The sequence below is a fragment of the Symphalangus syndactylus genome, chromosome 7 (genome assembly GCF_028878055.3).
Source record: "Symphalangus syndactylus isolate Jambi chromosome 7, NHGRI_mSymSyn1-v2.1_pri, whole genome shotgun sequence".
NCBI classification, from domain to species: Eukaryota; Metazoa; Chordata; class Mammalia; order Primates; family Hylobatidae; genus Symphalangus; species Symphalangus syndactylus.
In genome coordinates, this window is record NC_072429.2 from 73,396,764 (window position 1) to 73,416,806 (window position 20,043).

The window sequence follows — 20,043 nt, forward strand, 5'->3', positions numbered from 1 at the left end:
CATCCAATAGAAATTTAATATGAGCCACACATGTGATCTTAAATTGTCAAATAACTACATTAGTAAAAGAAAAAAAATTCATGTGAATAATACATTTTATTTGATCTAACATATCCAAAATATTATTGTTTAGCATGTAATTTGTATAAAAATATTTGGTAATAATTTTGTTCTGAAGACTATTTGATATTAATCTTGCCACTCCAGGATTCACATGATAGTGGCTGAATAATTTCCATCCATCCACTTACTTTTTTTTGAGACCCAATTTTTATGCATTTTAGTGTATACATTGCATAATTTGTGGTGTTATTCTCAGACTATTGGCACATGCATACAGTCATCTAGCAAGCAACACAATCAATTCAAAAATTCTTTGGTGCCCCATTATCTTCAATGCTGTCTCCTGTTCTCAGTCCCTGTAACCCCTGTTCTGTTTTGTCAGATAGTTTTACCTCTTTCAGAATTTCATAAAAAATGAAATCAGTGTAATATTTTGAGTCTGGCTTCTTTCGCTCAGCACAAATGATTAGAGATTCATCCATGCTGTTGTGTGTCAGTGGTACATTGCATTCTTCTTCTGAGTAGTATTCCATAATGTGGATGTACCATATTACATCATTCATTTACCAGTTGAAAAGCATTTAGATTAATTTCAGATTTTGGTGATCATAAATAAAGCCTTGTAAGGATTCCCTTATAAGGGATATTGTATGCCTAACTTTAAAAAAAAAATATTCCAATGTGGTTGTACCATATTTTGCATTCCTCCCAGCAATATCTGAAGGTTCTTCCGCATCCCTGCTAGCATGTACTGTTAGCATTCTAACAGGTGTGCAGTGGGATCTCATTGTTAAAGACTTACTTTTAATCTTATCATTTCTTTATATTTAACATAGTTTTCTTGTAGGTAGCAGGGTTGGGCCATTTTTTAAATCCTGTCTGACAATTTATCCTGTTAAATATGCATGTCATTTACATTAAATATAATATTGAAATGATAAGGCTTAAATCTCTCAGCTTGCTATTTGCTTTTTACCTGCTTTAACTCTTTCCTGTATTTTTCTGGATTAATTGAAATTTTTAAATATTCCGTTTTAACTCTGCTTCTTGCTCATTTGCAAGTCTATTTGTTTTAATTTTTTAGTGATTTTGTTACTTGAAAGGGGCCCAGATCCAGACACCAAGAGAGGGTTCTTGGACCTCATGCAAGAAAGAATTCAGGAGAAGCCCGTAGAGTAAGTGAAAGCAAGGTTATTAAGAAAGTAAAGGAATAAAAGAATGGCTACTCTATAGGCAGAGCAGTAGCATAGGCTACTCAATTTAGTATACTTATAGTTATTTATTGGTTATATGCTAAACAAGGCGTGGAATATTCATGAGTTTTCCGAGAAAGGGGCAGGGATTTTCTGAAACTGAAGGTTTTCCCCATTTAAGACCATATAGGGTAACTTCTGAACATTGCCATGACATTTGTAAACTGTCATGGTGTTGGTGGGAGTGTCTTTTAGCATGCTAATTCATTATAATTAATGTATAATGAGCAGTGAAGACAACCAGAGTTCATTTCATTACCATCTTGGTTTTGGTGGGTTTTGGAGGGCTTCTTTACTGCATCCTGCTTTATCAGCAGGATCTTTGTGACCTGTATATTGTGCTGACCTCCTACCTCAGCCTGGGACTAAGAATGCATAACCTCCTGGGAATGCAGCCCAGTAGGTCTCAGACTTATTTAATCTAGCTCCCATACAAGATGGAGTCCCTCCGATTCAAATGCTTCTGACAATTTCTTTAAGCTTATCATATGCATGTTTAAGTAATAGTAGCTATTCTGCAAAACATATTATTCTATTTGTATGTAACATAAAAGCCTTACAACAAAATGCTTCCATTTACCCCTTTTCATTCTTTGGGCTACTTGTGTCATAATTTTACTTTTGCATTATTATAAATTTCACAATTTATAACTATGTTTGTTGAAACAGTCAAGTGTATCTGAAATTTTAAATGATAAAATATATTTACACACAAACTTATTATTACAGGTATTCTTCCAAGGTTTTTATTTTGCTTTCACTTTTGGGAAATATTTTCACTGGATGTAGGATTCTAGGTTGATAGTTGTATGCTTTTAGCACTTTAAAGATGTTATTTCATTGTCTTCTCACTTATGTATTTTCTGAAGAGATATCTGTAGTCATTCTTTTATGTATTTGTCTCTAGAAATGGTTCTTTTTACTTTGGCAGCTTTTAGGACTGTCACTTTATCATAATCTAGAGATAGTTTACTCTCATATTAAGATCTCTATTTACTGTTTCAGGTGATGAGCCAGGAATATCCACTCTTGTTGATCAGAGCTAGGTTGTCTCCTAGTCTGGGGTGAGCTCTAAAAATGGTTCTGTTTATTCTTCTCTTATTACTGTTTGTCAATCGTTTGGAGTATTACATTATGCTTGAGTTGCCTGGTATTCAGCAAAAACTGAAGGTGACCTCATGCAAATGTTTGGACTTCTTTCTTTGAATAGCCTCCTCTTTTCCAAAACTCTGCATTGCAACTTCTGATAGTCTCAGCGTTCTTGAACTTAATTCTTTGTCTGCTCAACTCACACAGTGATGCTCTGCTTGGGAACTTCCTCTCTGGACTACAGGTGGAATGATTCGCAAGACCCACAGACAGGTGATCATGGGGATCACTTTGCTTGTCTCCTTTCTCTTAGGCACTACAAGTGTTGCCTGGTGACCAATATCTGAAAACAATTTTATCATCTATTTTTCCCTCCTTCATATATATGTATGTTGGGAAGAGAAGTTTGATCCTTGTTATTTCACTACAGTAAGAAACAGAAATCTTCAGTTTTTTTAATAAAAAGAAAGATAATCTAAGAGAAACTCTCATATTTTTCACTTTGATTAGCTTAAAAAAATTAAACAATAGTGTCCAGATTATCTTTGAAAAATAGTATGATTTGCAAGAAGTTTTGGTATTATTTCAGATATGTGGATTCCTAATTCCGCTCAAATGTTAGTGGCTTCTCACAGAATTTACAAGCTTATTAGATCCAATATTTTGATAAGAAAAGCAGGAATGCATGCTGGAGGCTTAAGAGCTTGGAAGAACACAAAAAGTATGCTCAACATGATAATTTGACCTCTAAACAATCAAAAATGTTGCCTTACAAATAAGCTAAAGGCATAAGCTGTGAACCACAAATGCTTTGAAATATTATAATCCTGAAATGGAAAAAATGAAAAGGGCAAAACTAAAAAGAGCTAAAATATATTAGATAGGGTTATTTTAAGAGCTTAGAAGTGGAGCTGATTTCCTTAATATGTTTTTGACATTTACAGTATTATTCCTTTATAACACCATCTTGAATATTTGATACTATAGATATATTAATGTCTTTCCAAGTAATGCCGATGATGTACATTTTTAATCTTGTGAGAATTTACCCAATTTTAGGTTTTTAATTTTTTTCTATGTAAGTGGTATCAGAATGGGTAAACATATGATCTAATTCCTAAGATAATAATAGGACTATTTAATATGTCCCAGATGAGTTATTTTTGCCAGGAGGATTTTTTTTCTTATAATCTAGAAAATATCTTCAAATAATAGAGTTCTCTACTTTTAATGAAAACTTTATTTTTCAAGAATGACTTCCCAAATGAATAGGAAAAAGAATCCACACCAAATGTTCTCTGGAAGCCTGCCTAATTATTTTCTATAAGCCTCTAGTAATAATATTATATCTACAGAATAATAACACTTCTGCAAAATTTCACAATTATCTATGCACTGGAAACATAGACCAAATTGGATAGTTCATGTGGAGAACATTATTACCAAGGCATATAGTCACTAGACTGTCCAAGGTCAACATTAAAGAAAAAAATCTTAAAGGTAGCTAGGGAAAAATGTAAGATCACTCACAAAAGAAACTGCATCAGGCTAACAGTGAACTTCTCAAATGAAACCTTACAAGTCAGAATAAATTGGGGACCTATTTTGGTTTTTTAAAGAAAAAAATGCCAACCAAATATTTCAGATGCACCCAGACTAAGCTTCATAAACATAGGAGAAATAAAATCTTTTCCAGAGAAGCAACTACTAAGGGAATTTGTTACCACTAGACCAGCTTTACAATAGATCCTTCAGGGAGTTCTAAACATGGAAATGAAAGAATAAAACCTGATAACACATGAAAAAAACTACTTAAATACGCAGCCCAAAGACCTCATAAAGCAACTATACAATCAAGACTATGAAGAACTGATGGGGATAGACCCCCAAATCTGGCCATAAACTGGCCCCAAAACTGGCCATAAACAAAATCTCTGCAGCACTGTAACATGTTCATGATGGCCATGATGCCCACGCTGAAGGTTGTAGGTTTACCAGAGTGAGGGCAAGGAACACCTGGCCCACCCAAGGCAGAAAACTGCTTAAAGGTGTTCCTAAACCACAAGCAACAGCGTGAGCGATCTGCTATTAGAACATGACCTTAAGGACATGTTCCTGCTGCAGCTAACTAGCCAGAGTCCATCCCTTTTTTTTGGCCCATCCTTTTGTTTCCCATAATGAATACTTTTAATCTATAATCTATAGAAACAATGTTTATCACTGACTTGCTGTCAATAAATATGTGGGTAAATCTCTGTTCGAGACTCTCAGCTTTGAAGGCTGTGAGTCCCCTGATTTCCCACTCCACATGCTATGTTTCCGTTTGTGTGTCTTTAATTCCTCTAGTGCCACTGGATTAGGGTCTACCCAAGCAAGCTGGTCTCAGCAAGTGGTGTCCATACGTGGGGCTCGAACCCAGGTCGAAGGGTTGCTGGAGCAATGGTTGGAGAACGTGGAACTAAGCTGGAGGACACCTGAGTACTCTTAAGCAATCCCTGTAGTGAGTAAGAAGTGGAGCTCTGAAGCATTAGGGTAACAATGGGACAAGTGTGGGCTCTGGCTTGTTCCACATTGGAACCTTTTCACACTGATAATAAGGAAAAAGGAAAGTATAACGAAGTAACAGAAGAGGTAACAGAGCAGGTTTGTTTGCCAGCCAAAACTAAAGTGGCAAAGGAAGAAGCGGTCCATCTCTACCCTTCTGTACCCCCTCCTTATTATGAAGAAAAAGAGTGGCCTGTCCCTCAAGATCTTTCTTTTCTGGAGGACACTGGGTGAAAAGTAGTTGCTTCAGTGACTGTTTAAACAGTGCCTCTAGTGACCACTCTCAGTTCTATTCAGGCACCAATCCAGTAAGCTAGACATGCGGGTGATATAGAGGCTTGGCAGTTCTCTGTTAGAATACACCCCCAGATCAGCAGGGAAATAGTATAGCTACGTTTGAGCCTTTTCCTTTTAAATTACTCAAAGAATTTAAACAAGCTATTAATCACTATGGCCCAGGTTCTCCTTTTGTAATGGGACTGTCAAAGTATGTTGCTGTCTTCAGTCAGATGCTGCCAGCAGGGACGATAGGATTACTTCTAGGTAGATCTAGTTTAAATTTGAAAGGAGTACAAGTACAAATGGAGTCATTGATTCAGATTACAATGGGGAAATTCAAATTGTTATGTCTACTTTGGTTCCCTGGAAAGCAGAGCCAGGAGAGCATATAGCACAGCTCCTAATTGTGCCATATGTGGAAATGGGGAAAAGTGAAATTAAACAAACAGGAGGATTTGGAAGCACAAATAAACAAGGCAAAGCAGCTTATTGGGTGAATCAAATTACTGATAAATGTCCTACCTGTGAAATAACTATTCAGGGAAAGAAATTTAAATGTTTGGTAGATACAGGAGCAGACATTTCAATCATTTCTCTACAGCACTGGCCATCTGTGTGGCCAATTCAACCCACTCAATTTAACATAGTTGGAGTTGGTAAATCCCATGAATTACATCAAAGTAGTTATATTTTGGATTGTGAAGGGCCCGATGGACAACCTGGGACTATTCAACCAATAATAACTTCTGTACCTACAAATTTATGGGGGAGAGATTTATTACAACAATGGGGAGGACAAGCTCTAATTCCAGAGCAATTATATAGCCCTCAAAGTCAACATATGATGCATGAAATGGGGTAAGTCCCTGGTATGGGACTAGAAAAAAATTTGCAAGCTTTGAAGGAACCACTTCAAGTGGAAAGACAAAGTTCCTGCCAAGGATTAGGATATCATTTTTGATGGCAGCCATTGTTAAGCCTCCAGAACCTATACCTTTAAAATGGTTAACAGATAAGCCAATTTGGATAGAACAATGGCCACTGAGTAAAGAGAAACTGGAAGCTTTAGAGGAATTAGTTACTGAACAATTAGAAAAAGGACACATAGCTCCAACATTTTCCCCTTGGAATTCTCCAGTTTTCATAATTAAGAAAAAATCAGGTAAATGGAGAATGTTAACTGGCTTAAGAGCCATTAATTCACTTATACAACCTATGGGGACATTGCAGCCAGGACTGCCCTCTCCTGCTATGATTCCAAAAAATTGGCCTTTAGTAGTCATAGATTTAAAAGACTGTTTCCCCTTAGCTGAGAAAGACTGTGAAAGATTTGCATTTACAATTCCTGCAGTAAACAACCTGCAGCCTGCTAAGTGTTTTCATTGGAAAGTGTTGCCACAAGGCATGTTAAATAGTCCAACAATTTGCCAGCCTTATGTAGGGCAAGTAATTGAACCTACTCATAAAAAATTTTCACAGTGTTACATTATTCATTATGTGGATGATATACTTTTTGCTGCCCCCACTCGAGAAATATTACTCTAATATTATGATCATTTGCAAAATTTGATTTCTCATGCTGGTTTAATTACAGCTCCTGACAAAATTCAGACTACTGCTCCTTACTCCTACTTAGGGACCTTAGTAAATGACACTACAATTGTGCCACAAAAAGTAACCATACATAGGTATCAATTGAAAACATCAAATGACTTTCAAAAATTACTAGGGGACATTAATTGGATATGACTTGCTCCAGGCATTCCTACCTATGCCCTTGGCAATTAACAAAGGAGGCTGATGTAGAGTTACAGCTAATTGAGAAGCAAGTCCATAAAGCTCAAATAAATAGAATAAATCCAAAAAAAAAAAAACCCTAGATTTGCTAATTTTTTCAACTCAGCATTCACCTACTAGTGTTATTGTTCAAGAGCAAGATCTTGTACAGGGGCTTTTTCTTCCACATACTAGTTCACAGACTTTGACTCCTTATTTGGATCAAATCACTACTATGATAGGAAATGGGAGAACCCAGATTGTTAAATTACATGGATATGATCCTGGAAAAATTATTGTCCCTATCACGAAGGCATAAATACAGCAAGCTTTTATAAATAGTCTCACTTGGCAAACCCATTTAGCTAACTTTGTGGGTATTCTTGATAATCATTTTCCTAAAATGAAACTGTTTCAATTTTTAAAATTAGCTAATTGGATTCTCCCTAAAATCTCTAAATTTAAACCAATTAAAGGTGCTGAGAATGTTTTTACAGATGGGTCTAATAATGGTAAAGCTTCTTATTCTGGCTCAAAACGTAAAGTTTTTCAGACACCCTATACTTCAGCTCAAAAAGCAGAGCTTATAGCTGTAATTAAGGTATTGACTGCTTTTAATATGCCTATTAATGTTATTTCTGATTCTTCATATGTGGTTCATTCCACAGAGTTAGTTAAAAATGCTCAGTTATAATTTCACACAGATGAACAACTGATGACTTTATTTACCCAATTGCAAACAGCAGTCAGGAGTAGAATGTACCCTTTTTACATCACTTACATTAGGGCTCATACACTCTTCCAGAACCTGTAACTGAAGGGAATCAAATGGCTGATCACCTAGTTGCTACTGCAATATCTAATTCTAGAGAGTTTCACAATTTAACCCATGTTAATGCCTCTGGTATCAAACACAGATACAGCATTACCTGGGAAGAAGCTAAAGCTATTATCCAGTGATACCCAACTTGCCAAATGGTACATTCCTCATTTTTTACAGGAGGAGTATTAACAATTCCAATCCTCAAGGATTGGAACCTAATTCTCTTTGGCAAATAGATGCCACACATGTTCCTTCATTTGGGAGACTTGCTTATGTACATGTATGTGTGGATGCCTTTTCTCACTTTGTCTGGGCTACATGCCAATCAGGAGAGTTTTCTGCCTGTGTTAAACATCACCTTTTGCAGTGTTTTGTGGTGATGAGCATTTCAGCTTCTGTTAAAACAGACAATGCCCCAGGCTATACTAGCCAAGCTGTAGCTACATTTTTCTCTATATGGAATATTAAACACATTACTGGCATCCCATATAATTCTGAAGGACAAGTCATTGTAGAATGAATGAATCTCTCTCTAAAACGACAATTGCAAAAGCAGAAAGGGGGAAACACAGACTACGGAACACCACATATGCAATTGAATCTAGCATTATTGACTTTAAATTTTTTGAGCCTGCCTAAAGGCCAGATGCTAACAGCAGCTGAACAATATCTACAGAAACCAGCTGCAAAGACAGAAGCAGAACAACTGGTATGGTGAAGAGATCCAATAACAAATAGTTGGGAAATAGGTAAAAATATAATAACTTGGGGTAGAGGTTATGCTTGTGTTTCTCCAGGCTAGAATCATCAGCTGATTTGGATACCATCAAGACACCTAAAACCTTATCATGAGCCAGCCAGACCCTGAGGACCCCCCGGTTGCAGCCATGTTGAGACTGATGCTGAGGAGGACCCCAAGTATCACGAGCAACACCTGTCAAACACAGCCACCTACCTGGGGACAGATTAAGAAGCTGTCACAGATGGCAGAATAAAACCTGAGGAAAGCAGGACAACCAGTAATTTAATGATAGCTATGATAGCGGTGATCACCATTGCCATGAGTATTCCATCAACAAGGGCTGACACAGAGAATAATTATACTCACTAGGCATATTTATCAATCTTGGCTGGCAGTAATGCCTGGATGTAATCACTCTATGACACAATTACATATGCTTTCTGATCTCAGTATTTACCATAATAAATCTGCTCCTATAATTGAGGCATACCACCCTGAAAAATCTATTTGTAAACAGAATTGGACCTGGCCAGAAATAATGAATGTATTTATTTGGAAAGATTACATTGCAGAACAAGCAGAGGTGCTGAGCAACAATTCCTATGGAATCATTATTGATTGGTCCCCTAAGGGGATGTTTAGCTTGAATTGCACCTCTCAGTCTGCATGCCATGGCCACACTATGTTCAGCTGGTCTAAACAAAATGGTCAGACAGTAGAAATAGTAAGAAATACAGCTAGAGTTCCTGTTATCTGGAAACATGGTGGCATGGTGGCATGGTGGCATAGTGGCACCTCAACCTCAAATGATATGGCCTGCTGTAGGAGCTAAACATAAGAATTTGTGGAAACTATTAATGGCTCTTAATAAAATAATAATTTGGGAAAGAATAAAAAAGCATGTAGAAGGACACTCTACAAACTTGTCTTTGGATGTTGCAAAATTAAAAGAACAAATATTTAAAGCATCCCAGGCACACATGACCTTAATGCCAGGAACTGGAGTGCTTGAAGGAGCTGCAGATGGATTAGCAGCTAGTAACCCATTAAAATAGATAAAAACACCTGGAGGCTCTGTGATTTCAATGATGATTGTGTTATTAACATGTGTTGTTTGTCTTTGTATAGTCTGCAGATGAAGATCCCAACTCCTGCGAGAAGTAGGTCACTGTGATAAAGCTGCCTTTGCTTTTATTGCCCTGCAAAAACAAGAAGGGTGACATGCTGGGGATAGGCCTTCAAATCTGGCCATAAACTGGCCCCAAAACTGGCCATAAACAAAATCTCTGCAGCACTGTGACATGTTCGTGATGGCCATGATGCCCGCGCTGAAGGTTGTGGGTTTACCAGAATGAGCGGAAGGAACACCTGGCCCACCCAGGGTGGAAAACCGCTTAAAGGCGTTCCTAAACCACAAACAATAGCATGAGCAATCTGTACCTTAAGGACATGTTCCTACTGCAGATAACTAGCCAGACCCATCCCTTTGCTTCCGCCCATCCCTTTGTTTCCCATAAGGAATACTTTTAGTTAATCTATAATCTATAGAAACAATGTTTATCACTGGCCTGCTGTCAATAAATATGTGGGTAAATCTCTGTTCAGGGCTCTCAGCTCTGAAGGCTGTGAGTCCCCTGATTTCCCACTCCACACTCCACTTCTCATATTTCTGTGTATGTGTCTTTATTTCCTCCAGTGCTGCTGGGTTAGGGTCTCCCTGACAGAGCTGGTCTCGGCAAAGAACTTTGGCAACCTTAAAATGTGTTACAGTCCAAACAAATTTATAACAACTTTTAGAAGCACTCTTCCTGGGTTTTATCTTGATTTCATTGGGAAAGAATGATAAGCTGTAACTAAGCTAGATTGCTAGTGGAAAACAAGGACCAAGTTTTTCCTAGGAGATCCTATCCACTCTCATGACTATTACCTAGCCTACAGTGACGTCCTAATCTGCTTCTGGCCAAGATCTCTGCAATAATATCCAGGCACATAAGTATAACCAACTACTGTATATCTTCACATAGTTGAGGCAACTTAAAGTCAACAAATCAAATATATTCTTCTCTTCCCTAACAAATTTGTGTTGTCTGTATTCCACATACAGCTGAATGGTAATACTTTCCTTCGGCAAAAAACTTGAGTTATTTCTGAATCAGTCTTTTCCTTTATTATGTTTCATCCACCAGAAAATTTCATTGATTCTATGTTATTCTTCTCTCTATTGTCCCTGCTGCTGTCTAACTTTAAATCCTCAGGCTTTCTTGCTTGAATTATAGCAGTACCAACCTAAATGATCTTCTTGCTAGTCTTGCCACTTCCAAATTCATTCTTTACAATATCATAGGAGTTATTTTTTACAATATGTATCTTATATAATTTCTATGCCAGAATTCATTAATGGCACCCCAGTATCTGTAGGATAAAAAAAAAGTTACTTAGAAAGATAAAGTATTTGCTTACCTGCACGCAGAATATCACTCTAAACTCATCCCTCTTCAATCTTGTCATATATCTCATAACCCAGCCGTTGTTTTATGATAAATATATAGAGGGAATATAGGGCCGTGATTAGTATATTAAGTCCGGTGTGTGTGATAGTGGTATTTGCCCAGGAGAAAGAGGCTATTAGTACAAAGAGTTCTCCTAGGAGGTTGATAGTGGGGGGGTAGGGCGAGATTGGCAAGGTTTGCTGCGAGTCATCAAAAGGCTATCAGTGGGAGTAAGGTTTGAAGCCCTCGAGATAGGATTATGATGCGGCTGTGAGTTCATTCATAGTTTGAGTTTGCAAGGCAGAATAATAAGGAGGAAGTTAGTCCATGGGCGATTATGAGGACAGTTGCACCTGTAAAGCTTCAGGGGGTTTGGATGAGGATAGCTGCGATTACAAGGGCTATGTGGCTTACGGAGGAGTATGCGATGAGGGATTTTAGATCTGTTTGTCGTAGACAGATGGAACTTGTTATGATTATGCCTCATAGAGATAATATTAGGAATGGGTAGGCTATGTGTTTTGTTAGTGGGCTAAGAATAAGGGTGAGCTGTATTATGCCGCAGCTGCCTAGTTTTAGGAGTACTGCGGCGAGCACTATTGAGCCGGCAATAGGGGCTTCAACGTGGGCCTTGGGGAGTCATAGGTGAAGTCCGTAAAGGGGTATTTTTACTATGAAGGCTATTATATATGCTAGTCATATGAAATTATTGGATCAAGAATCCGTTAAGCTTTGGGAAGAAAGGCTTAGTAATATAATGTTTAGTGAGCCTAGGGTGTTGTGAGTGTGGATAAGTGCAATGAGTAGGGGGAGAGAGCCTACCAAGGTGTAGAATAGAAAGTATGAGCCTGCGTTTAGGCGTTCCAGTTGATTACCCCATCGAGTAATAATAATTAGAGTGGGGATGAGTGTAGTTTCAAAGAGGATGTAGAATATTATTAGTTCAGTGGCGGTGAATGTTATAATTAGTGAGACTTGGAGAGTGATTTGTGTGGATAGGTAGAGTTTTTTTCGTAGAAGGGATTCGTTGTATAGGTGGTGTTGACTTGCTATAATTATTAGAGGGAGTAGTCAGGTTGTCAGTATTAAGAGGGGTGTGGTTAAGGGGTCAGAAGAAAAGGACAGAGAATAGGTAAGTAGATTGTTGTTAGTTTGGCTAAAGAATAATAGTGGGATGGGGCTAATAATTAGACTGTGGGTAGTTGTGTTGATTCAAATTATGTGTTTTTTAGATAGTCATGTTAGAGGCAGTAGTATGATGGTGGGAATAATTAGTTTTAACATTGGAGTAGGTTTAGGTTGTGGATATGGTCTAGGCCGTATGTATTGGAGATTGAAACTAGTAGGGCTAGGCCCACTGCCGCTTCGCAGGCAGCAAAGACTAAAAGGACGATAGGCATGATATTGATTAGGAGGGAGTGTGTGTTTAAGGCTATAAGGGTGGCTATGATGAATAATGATAACATTATTCCCTCCAAGCATAGTAGGAGGATATCAGGTGTGAGCGGTAGATTAGTATGCCTAGGAGTGAGATAGTGAATGCCAGTATAATGTTTATGTAGATGAGAGGCATTTGATAAGTATGGTTGCCATAATTTAATGAGTCGAAATCATTTGTTTTAGCTTAAACTACTTACCAATTCGACCCAGTCCAGTCCTTTTTGTGATCATTCGTAAGCCAAACTTAGGACTAGAATGGTGATTAGTGTAAGTGATGATGTGATCGTTAGTGATGGGTTTGTCGTTTGGAGAGCTCATGGTAGGGGTAGTAGTAGAGCAATTTCTAGGTCAAATAGTAAGAAAGTAATTGCGACTAGAAAAAATTTTATGGAGAATGGGATGCGGGCGGGGGATAGTGGGTCGAATCCACATTCGTAGGGGTTAGCTTTTTCTATGTAGGTGTTGAACTGTGGTAGTCAGAATGTAATAATTATTAGTAACAAGGCCAGGAGTGTGTTAATTATTAGAGCTAATACTAGGTTCATTACTCTTTTTCGAGCGTTATCGAAGCTGGTTAATTGGAAGTTAACGGTACTGTTTATACTAAAAGAGTAGGATCCTCATCAGTAGATGGAGACATACAGGAACAGTCAAACCACATCTACGAAATGTCAGTATCAAGCGGCGGCTTCAAAGCCGAAGTGGTGCTTAGATGTGAAATGGAATAGTAGCTGGCGGATAAGGCAGATGATGAGGAATGTTGATCCGATAATGACATGGAGTCCATGGAAGCCTGTGGCTACAAAAAATGTAGAGCCATAAATGCCGTCGGAGATGGTAAAAGGGGCTTCAAAATACTCTGAGATTTGTAAGAGGGTGAAGTAGGTGCCTAGTAGAATTGTAATGAATAGTGCTTGGATTATTTGATTTCGATTGTTTTCTATTAGGCTGTGGTGGGCTCAAGTGATTGAAACTCCTGATGCGAGGAGTACGGAGGTGTTTAGAAGTGGGACTTCTAGGGGGTTAAGCGGGGTAATGCCCGTTGGGGGTCAGTGCCCTCCTAGTTGGGGGGTGGGGGCTAGGCTGGAATGGTAAAATGCCCAAAAGAATCCAGCAAAGAAGAAAATTTCTGAGGTGATAAATAAAATTATTCCGTAGCGAAGTCCCTTTTGGACAGGTATTGTATGGTGGCCTTGGTATGTGCCTTCTTGCACTACGTCGCGTCATCATTGGAATATGGTTAGTGCGTTGGTTAGTATGCTTAGTGTTAGTAGAGTGGTGGTGTGGAAGTGAAATCATATGGCTAAGCCAGACGTCAGTAGGAGGGCTGAGAGAGCTCCCGTCAGAGGTCAGGGGCTGGGTTTTACTATGTGGTAGGCATGCGATTGGCGGGTCATTATGTGTTGTCATGCAAGTAGAGGCTTACCAGGAGTGTGAAGACATACGCTTGAATTAGAGCGACAGCGATTTCAAGGATTGTTAGTAGGGCTAAGATCGTGAAGATGATGGGAGTTGCAAGTAGGTTGATAGTTGATAGGGCTAGTGTGGCCGCTCCAATTAGGTGTATTAGTAGGTGACCTGCTGTAATGTTTGAAGTTAATCGTACAGCCAGGGCTATAGGTTGGATAAATAGACTAATGGTTTCGATGATAATTAATATGGGAATGAGAGGTGTAGGTGTGCCTTGGGGTAGAAGGTGAGCAAGGGTATTTTTGGTTTTGAGACGAAAACCTGTGACCACTGTGCCTGCTCATAGGGGAATTGCTATGGCTAGGTTTATGGATAGTTGGGTGGTTGGTGTGAATGAGTGGGGTAGGAGGCCAAGGAGGTTAGTTGTAGCAATGAAAGTAATTAGAGAAATTAATATGAGGGACCAGGTTCGTCCTTTAGTATTATGTACTGTTATTATTTGTTTTAAGGTCAATTGAATTTGTCATTGTTGGGTGGTAATTAGTCGGTTGTTGATGAGGTATTTGGAAGTGGGAATTAATAGGGAGGGAAATAGAATAATTGGCACTGAGGCGGGTAGGCCTAGGATTGTAGGGGCAGCGAATGAAGCGAATAGATTTTCGTTCATTTGTGTTCTCAGGAGTTGTTGTGGGGTTTAATGTTTATGGGTTTTGGGGAAGCGGGTGGGTGGTAGTGCATGTTTAGTGTTTTTAGTTGTATAAGGAGGAATAGTGCGAGAAGTATTGACGTGATGATTGTAGGCCACACGGTGGTGTTTAATTGGGGCATTTCACTGTAAAGAGGTGGTAGTTCTCTTAGTCTTTAACTTAAAAGGTTAATGCTGATCTAGCTCTACAGTGAAATTTACGGGAGGCAGGGGGTGGGGTTATAGGGTAAATACAGGTCCTATTTCGAAGATTTTTAAGGGAATTAGTTCTAGAACAATTGGTATAAAGCTATGGTTGGCCCCACAGATCTCTGAGCATTGGCCGTAATATACTCCTGGGCGTGTAGCGGTGAATGTGGTTTGGTTTAGGCGTCCGGGGATAGCATCCGTTTCCAGGCCTAGGGAGGGGACAGTTCATGAGTGTAGGACGTCTTGTGATGTAATTATTATACGGACAGGGGCTTCAATTGGAAGAACTACTCGATTATCGACTTCAAGGAGTCGAAGGTCCCCTGGTTCTAGAAATAATGGTGGTAGCATGTAAGAATTAAAGATCAGTCCGCCGTAGTCTGTATATTCGTAGGCTCAGTATCACTGATGGCCGATTGCTTTGATAGTAAAGGAGGGGTCGTTGATTTCGTCTGTCAAATAAAGGATGTGGAGGGATGGGAGGGCGATTAGGACTAGAATAATAGCAGGTAGGATTGTTCAGACGGTTTCTATCTCCTGGGCGTCCGTGATATTAGTGTTGGTTAGTTTTGTTGTGAGTGTTAGGAAGAGGGCATATAGGACTAGGAAGCTGATAAGGAAAATGATTATGAGGGCGTGGTCGTGGAAAGAGATTAGTTCTTCTATGATAGGGGATGTAGCGTCTTGTAGGCCTACTTGAGCTGCATGTGCCATTAAGATATACGGGGCTTGAAACTGTGATTTAACTTTGACAAAGTTATGAAATAGTTTTTCTAATATCTTTTTGAAAAAGTCATAAAGGTTATGGGGCTGACTTGAAACCAGTTTTAGAGGGTTCGATTCCTTCCTTTTTTGTCTAAGTTTTATATAGACGGGCTCTTCAAATGTGTGATAAGGTGGCGGGCATCCGTACAACCACTCTAGGTTAGTGGAGGGGTTTTCGATTATTAGAATTTTTCGCTTTGAAGCGAAAGCCTCTCAGATTATGAAAATTATTAGTATTACTGCTGTTAGAGAGATAAACGAGCCCACAGAGGATAGGATGTTTCAGGTAGTGTATGCATCGGGGTAGTCGGAGTAACGTCGTGGTATTCCGGATAGGCCGAGGAAAGAAGGTTAAATTTACTCCTACAAATATAATGGCAAAGTGGATTTTGGCATAGGTTTGATCTAAAGTGTAGCCCGAGAATAGGGGGAATAAGTGGACGAAGCCTCCTTTGATAGCGAATACGGCTCCTATGGATAAGACGTAGTGGAAATGAGCTACGACATAGTATGTGTCATGAAGTACGATATCCAGTGATGAGTTTGCTAATACGATGCCAGTTAGGCCTCCTACTGTAAAGAGGAAAATGAAGCCTAGGGCTCAGAGTACTGCAGCGGATCATTTGGTGTCACTTCCGTGGAGTGTGGCGAGCCAGCTAAATACTTTAACACCAGTGGGAATGGCGATAATTATGGTGGCGGAGGTAAAATAGGCTCGTGTGTCTACGTCCATACCTACTGTGAATATATGGTGGGCTCAGACAATGAAACCTAGGAAGCCAATTGATATTATGGCTCAGACTATGCCTATATATCCGAATGGCTCTTTTTTTCCCGAGTAGTGAGTTACGATGTGTGAAATTATTCCGAAGCCTGGTAGGATGATAATGTAAACTTCGGGGTGACCAAAAAACCAGAATAGGTGTTGATATAGAATGGGGTCTCCTCCTCCAGCTGGGTCAAAGAAAGTGGTATTGAGATTGCGGTCTGTTAGTAGTATGGTAATGCCAGCGGCTAAAACTGGTAGGGAGAGAAGGAGTAGGACTGCTGTAATTAGGACAGATCAGACAAAGAGGGGTGTTTGATATTGGGATATAGCTGGGGGTTTTATGTTGATGATCGTGGTAATGAAGTTAATAGCCCCTAGGATAGATGATACTCCGGCTAGGTGTAGAGAAAAAATGGTTAGGTCAACAGAGGCTCCTGGGTGGGAGTAGTTTCCTGCCAGCGGGGGATAGACTGTTCATCCTGTTCCGGCACCGGCTTCTACTATGGCGGATGCAAGCAGTAGTAGGAAAGAGGGAAGAAGAAGTCAGAAGCTTATGTTATTTATACGAGGGAATGCCATGTCGGGGGCGCCGATTATTAGAGGGACTAGTCAGTTGCCAAAGCCCCCAGTTATAATGGGTATTACTATGAAAAAGATTATGACGAATGCGTGGGCTGTTACGATGACGTTATAGATGTGGTCATTGCCCAGGAGATTGCCGGGTTGACCTAGTTCGGCTCGGATAAGGAGGCTTAGGGCTGTGCCTAGGACTCCGGCTCATGCGCCAAATAGCAAGTATAGTGTTCCAATATCTTTATGGTTTGTGGAGAATAACCAGCGGTCGGCGAACATTAGTGGGGGGGGGGGTAAAATGGCTGAGTAAAGCATTAGACTGTAAATCTAAGGACAGAGGTGAAACCTCTTTTTGCCAGCTCTGAAGTGATTTTTCACGTTGAATTGCAAGTTCAAAGAAGCAGCTTCAATTCTGCCGGGGCTTCTCCCGCCTTTTTTTCCCGCGGCAGGAGAAGTAGATTGAAGCCAGGTTGTTTAGGGTGTTTAGCTGTTAACTAAATTTTTATGGGTTTAAATCCCATCGGTCTAGTAAGGGCTTAGCTTAATTAAAGTGGCTGATTTGCGTTCGGTTGATGCAAAGTAGGGTTTTGCAGTCCTTGGGTGTGTTGCAGAAATTAAGTTTTGTTAACTTACTGAGGGCTTTGAAGGCTCTTGGTCTGTGTTTAACCTAAATTTCTATGGGGCAGGGAATGTAAGTGGGGCGATTGGTAGGAGAAGAGTGGTGAGGATGGTGAGTGTAGGTAGGAGGAGTGTGGGTTTTATATTTTCACAGTCACTTTATTTTTACGTTATTGGATGTGGGGAATAGTGTGATTGAGGTGGAGTAGATTAGGCGTATGTAGAAGTATAGGTTGATAAGGGTGATGATGGCTATAATGGTTGGAATAATGAGGGCACCGTTTTTTGTGAATTCCTCAATGACCAGCCATTTAGGCAGGAAGCCGGTTAGTGGGGGCAGGCCTCCTAGTGATAGCAGGGTGGATGGAATTAGGGGCAGTAGTCAGGTTAATTTGTTTCAGGAGCGGGGTAATAATAGGGTTGTAGTGCTGGAATTTAGGCTGAGTGCTAGGAATGCAGTGGTTGTTAGTACGATGTAGATAGTTAGGTTGAAGATGGTGATGTTCGGGTTGTATGGAAGTACGGCTATTATTCAGCCCACATGGGTGATTGAGGAGTATGCCAGAATTTTGCGTAGTTGGGTCTGGTTTAGTCTGCCTCAGCTGCCTACTATGATAGATAAAATTGAAAACGTGAGGAGGATGTTTACGTTTATTACTGGGAAGATTTGGTATATAATTGAGATAGGGGCTAGTTTTTGTCATGTGAGGAGGAGTAGGCCGGATGTGAGGGTAGTTCCTTGGGTGACTTCTGGGACTCAGAAGTGAAAGGGGGCTATTCCTAGTTTTATAGCCAAGGCTGTCAAGATTATTAGTGATGAGTATTGGCTGGTAATGTTGGTTGTGGTTCATTGTCCGGAGAGTAGGTTATTAGAGAGGATAGCTATTATAAGAATTATGGATGCGGTTGCTTGTACGAGGAAATATTTAATAGCGGCTTCTGTGGAGCGAGGGTTTATTTTTTTTTGTTAAGACTGGGATAAAGGCCAACATGTTTATTTCTAGACCTACTCAGGCGAGGAATCAGTGTGAGCTAGATGCGGTAATGAATGTACCTGCAAAAATGGTTGAGTAGATGATGGGCTGAGCTAGGGGGTTAATTAGTATGGGAAGGGTATAACCAACATTTTCGGGGTATGGGCCCAATAGCTTATTTAGCTGACCTTACTTAGAACAGGGTGCGACGGGTGGCACGGAGAGTTTTGGATTCTCAAGGATGGGTTCGACTCCTATGGTTCTAGAAATAAGGGGATTTAAACCCCTATTATTTACTCTATCAAAGTAACTCTTTCATCAGACGTATTTCTTAGGTTTGGGGAGGAATGCTGGCAATTATAGTAGATAGAGAAATATATCATATGAGTAGTGCTAGGGTGAGTGGTAGGAAGTTTTTTCATAGGAGGTACATGAGCTGGTCGTAGCGGAATCGGGGATATGTTGTTCGGATTCATAGGAATAGGGAGGTTAGAAGCAGGGTTTTAATAGTGAAACATGTTGTGTAAAGTTCTGGGAGGTGGGTATCGTATGTGGTGCCTAGGAAGATTATGGTGGTTAAGGCGTTTATTATAATGATGTTCACGTATTTGGCTATGAAGAATAGGGCGAATGGGCCTGCAGCATATTCGGTATTGAATCCTGAAACTAGTTCTGACTCCCCTTCGGTGAGGTCAAATGGAGTTCGGTTGGTTTCTGCTAATGTAGAGACAAATCATATTATAGCTAGGGGTCATGTTGGTAGGAGTAGTCAGATGTGTTCTTGTGTTGTAATAAGGGTAGAAAGATTAAATGATCCGTTTATTAGTAGGACTGATAGTAAGATAATGGCTAGGGTGACTTCGTATGAAATTGTTTGGGCTACTGCTCGTAATGCGCCGATTAGGGCGTAGTTAGAGTTTGATGCCCACCCTGATCATAGGATGGAACAGACGGTTAGGCTGGATGTAGCTAGAATAAATAGGAGGCCCAAGTTGAGGTTGATTAGGGGGTTGGGTATGGGAAGAGGGGTTCATAGTAGGAGGGCGATGGTGAGGGCTAAAGTTGGGGCGATGGTGTAGAGGGTGGCGGTTGATGTGGATGGTTTTAGGGATTCCTTGGTGAAGAGTTTTATTGCATCGGCGAAAGGTTGTAGTAGGCCATAGGGGCCTACGATATTAGGGCCCTTGCGTAATTGTGTGTAGCCTAGGATTTTCCGTTCAGTTAACATTAGGAATGCCATGGCAATTAGGGTGGGTAAGATGAGGAGTAGGAGGTTGGTTGTGGGCATGTTGTTAAGAAGAGGAGTTGAACCTCTGATTATAAAGTCTTAAGTTTTATGCAATTGCCGGGCTCTGCCATCTTAACAGGCTCTGTTCTTGAGCGGGTCTAGGTATGTTGTAGGTTGAGATAATATCATCTAAGGGGGGAGGGCGCTTTGTGAAGTGGGCCCTATTTCTCTTGTCCTTTCATACAGGGAGAAATATAGAACAGATAGAAACCGACCTGGATTACTCCGGTCTGAACTCAGATCACGTAGGACT

The 20,043-nt window shown here is 40.0% G+C and overlaps 4 pseudogenes; all 4 read right to left on the reverse strand.

The window, feature by feature from the left end:
* Window positions 1-11,054: 11,054 nt before the first annotated feature.
* On the reverse strand, window positions 11,055-12,687 carry LOC129485747 (NADH-ubiquinone oxidoreductase chain 4-like; annotated as a pseudogene).
* A 423-nt stretch (window positions 12,688-13,110) lies between these two features.
* On the reverse strand, window positions 13,111-14,575 carry LOC129486523 (ATP synthase subunit a-like; annotated as a pseudogene).
* Window positions 13,895-15,517, reverse strand: LOC134737122 (cytochrome c oxidase subunit 2-like; annotated as a pseudogene).
* LOC129486522 (NADH-ubiquinone oxidoreductase chain 1-like) lies at window positions 13,895-19,790 on the reverse strand (annotated as a pseudogene).
* Between the last annotated feature and the right edge of the window lie 253 nt (window positions 19,791-20,043).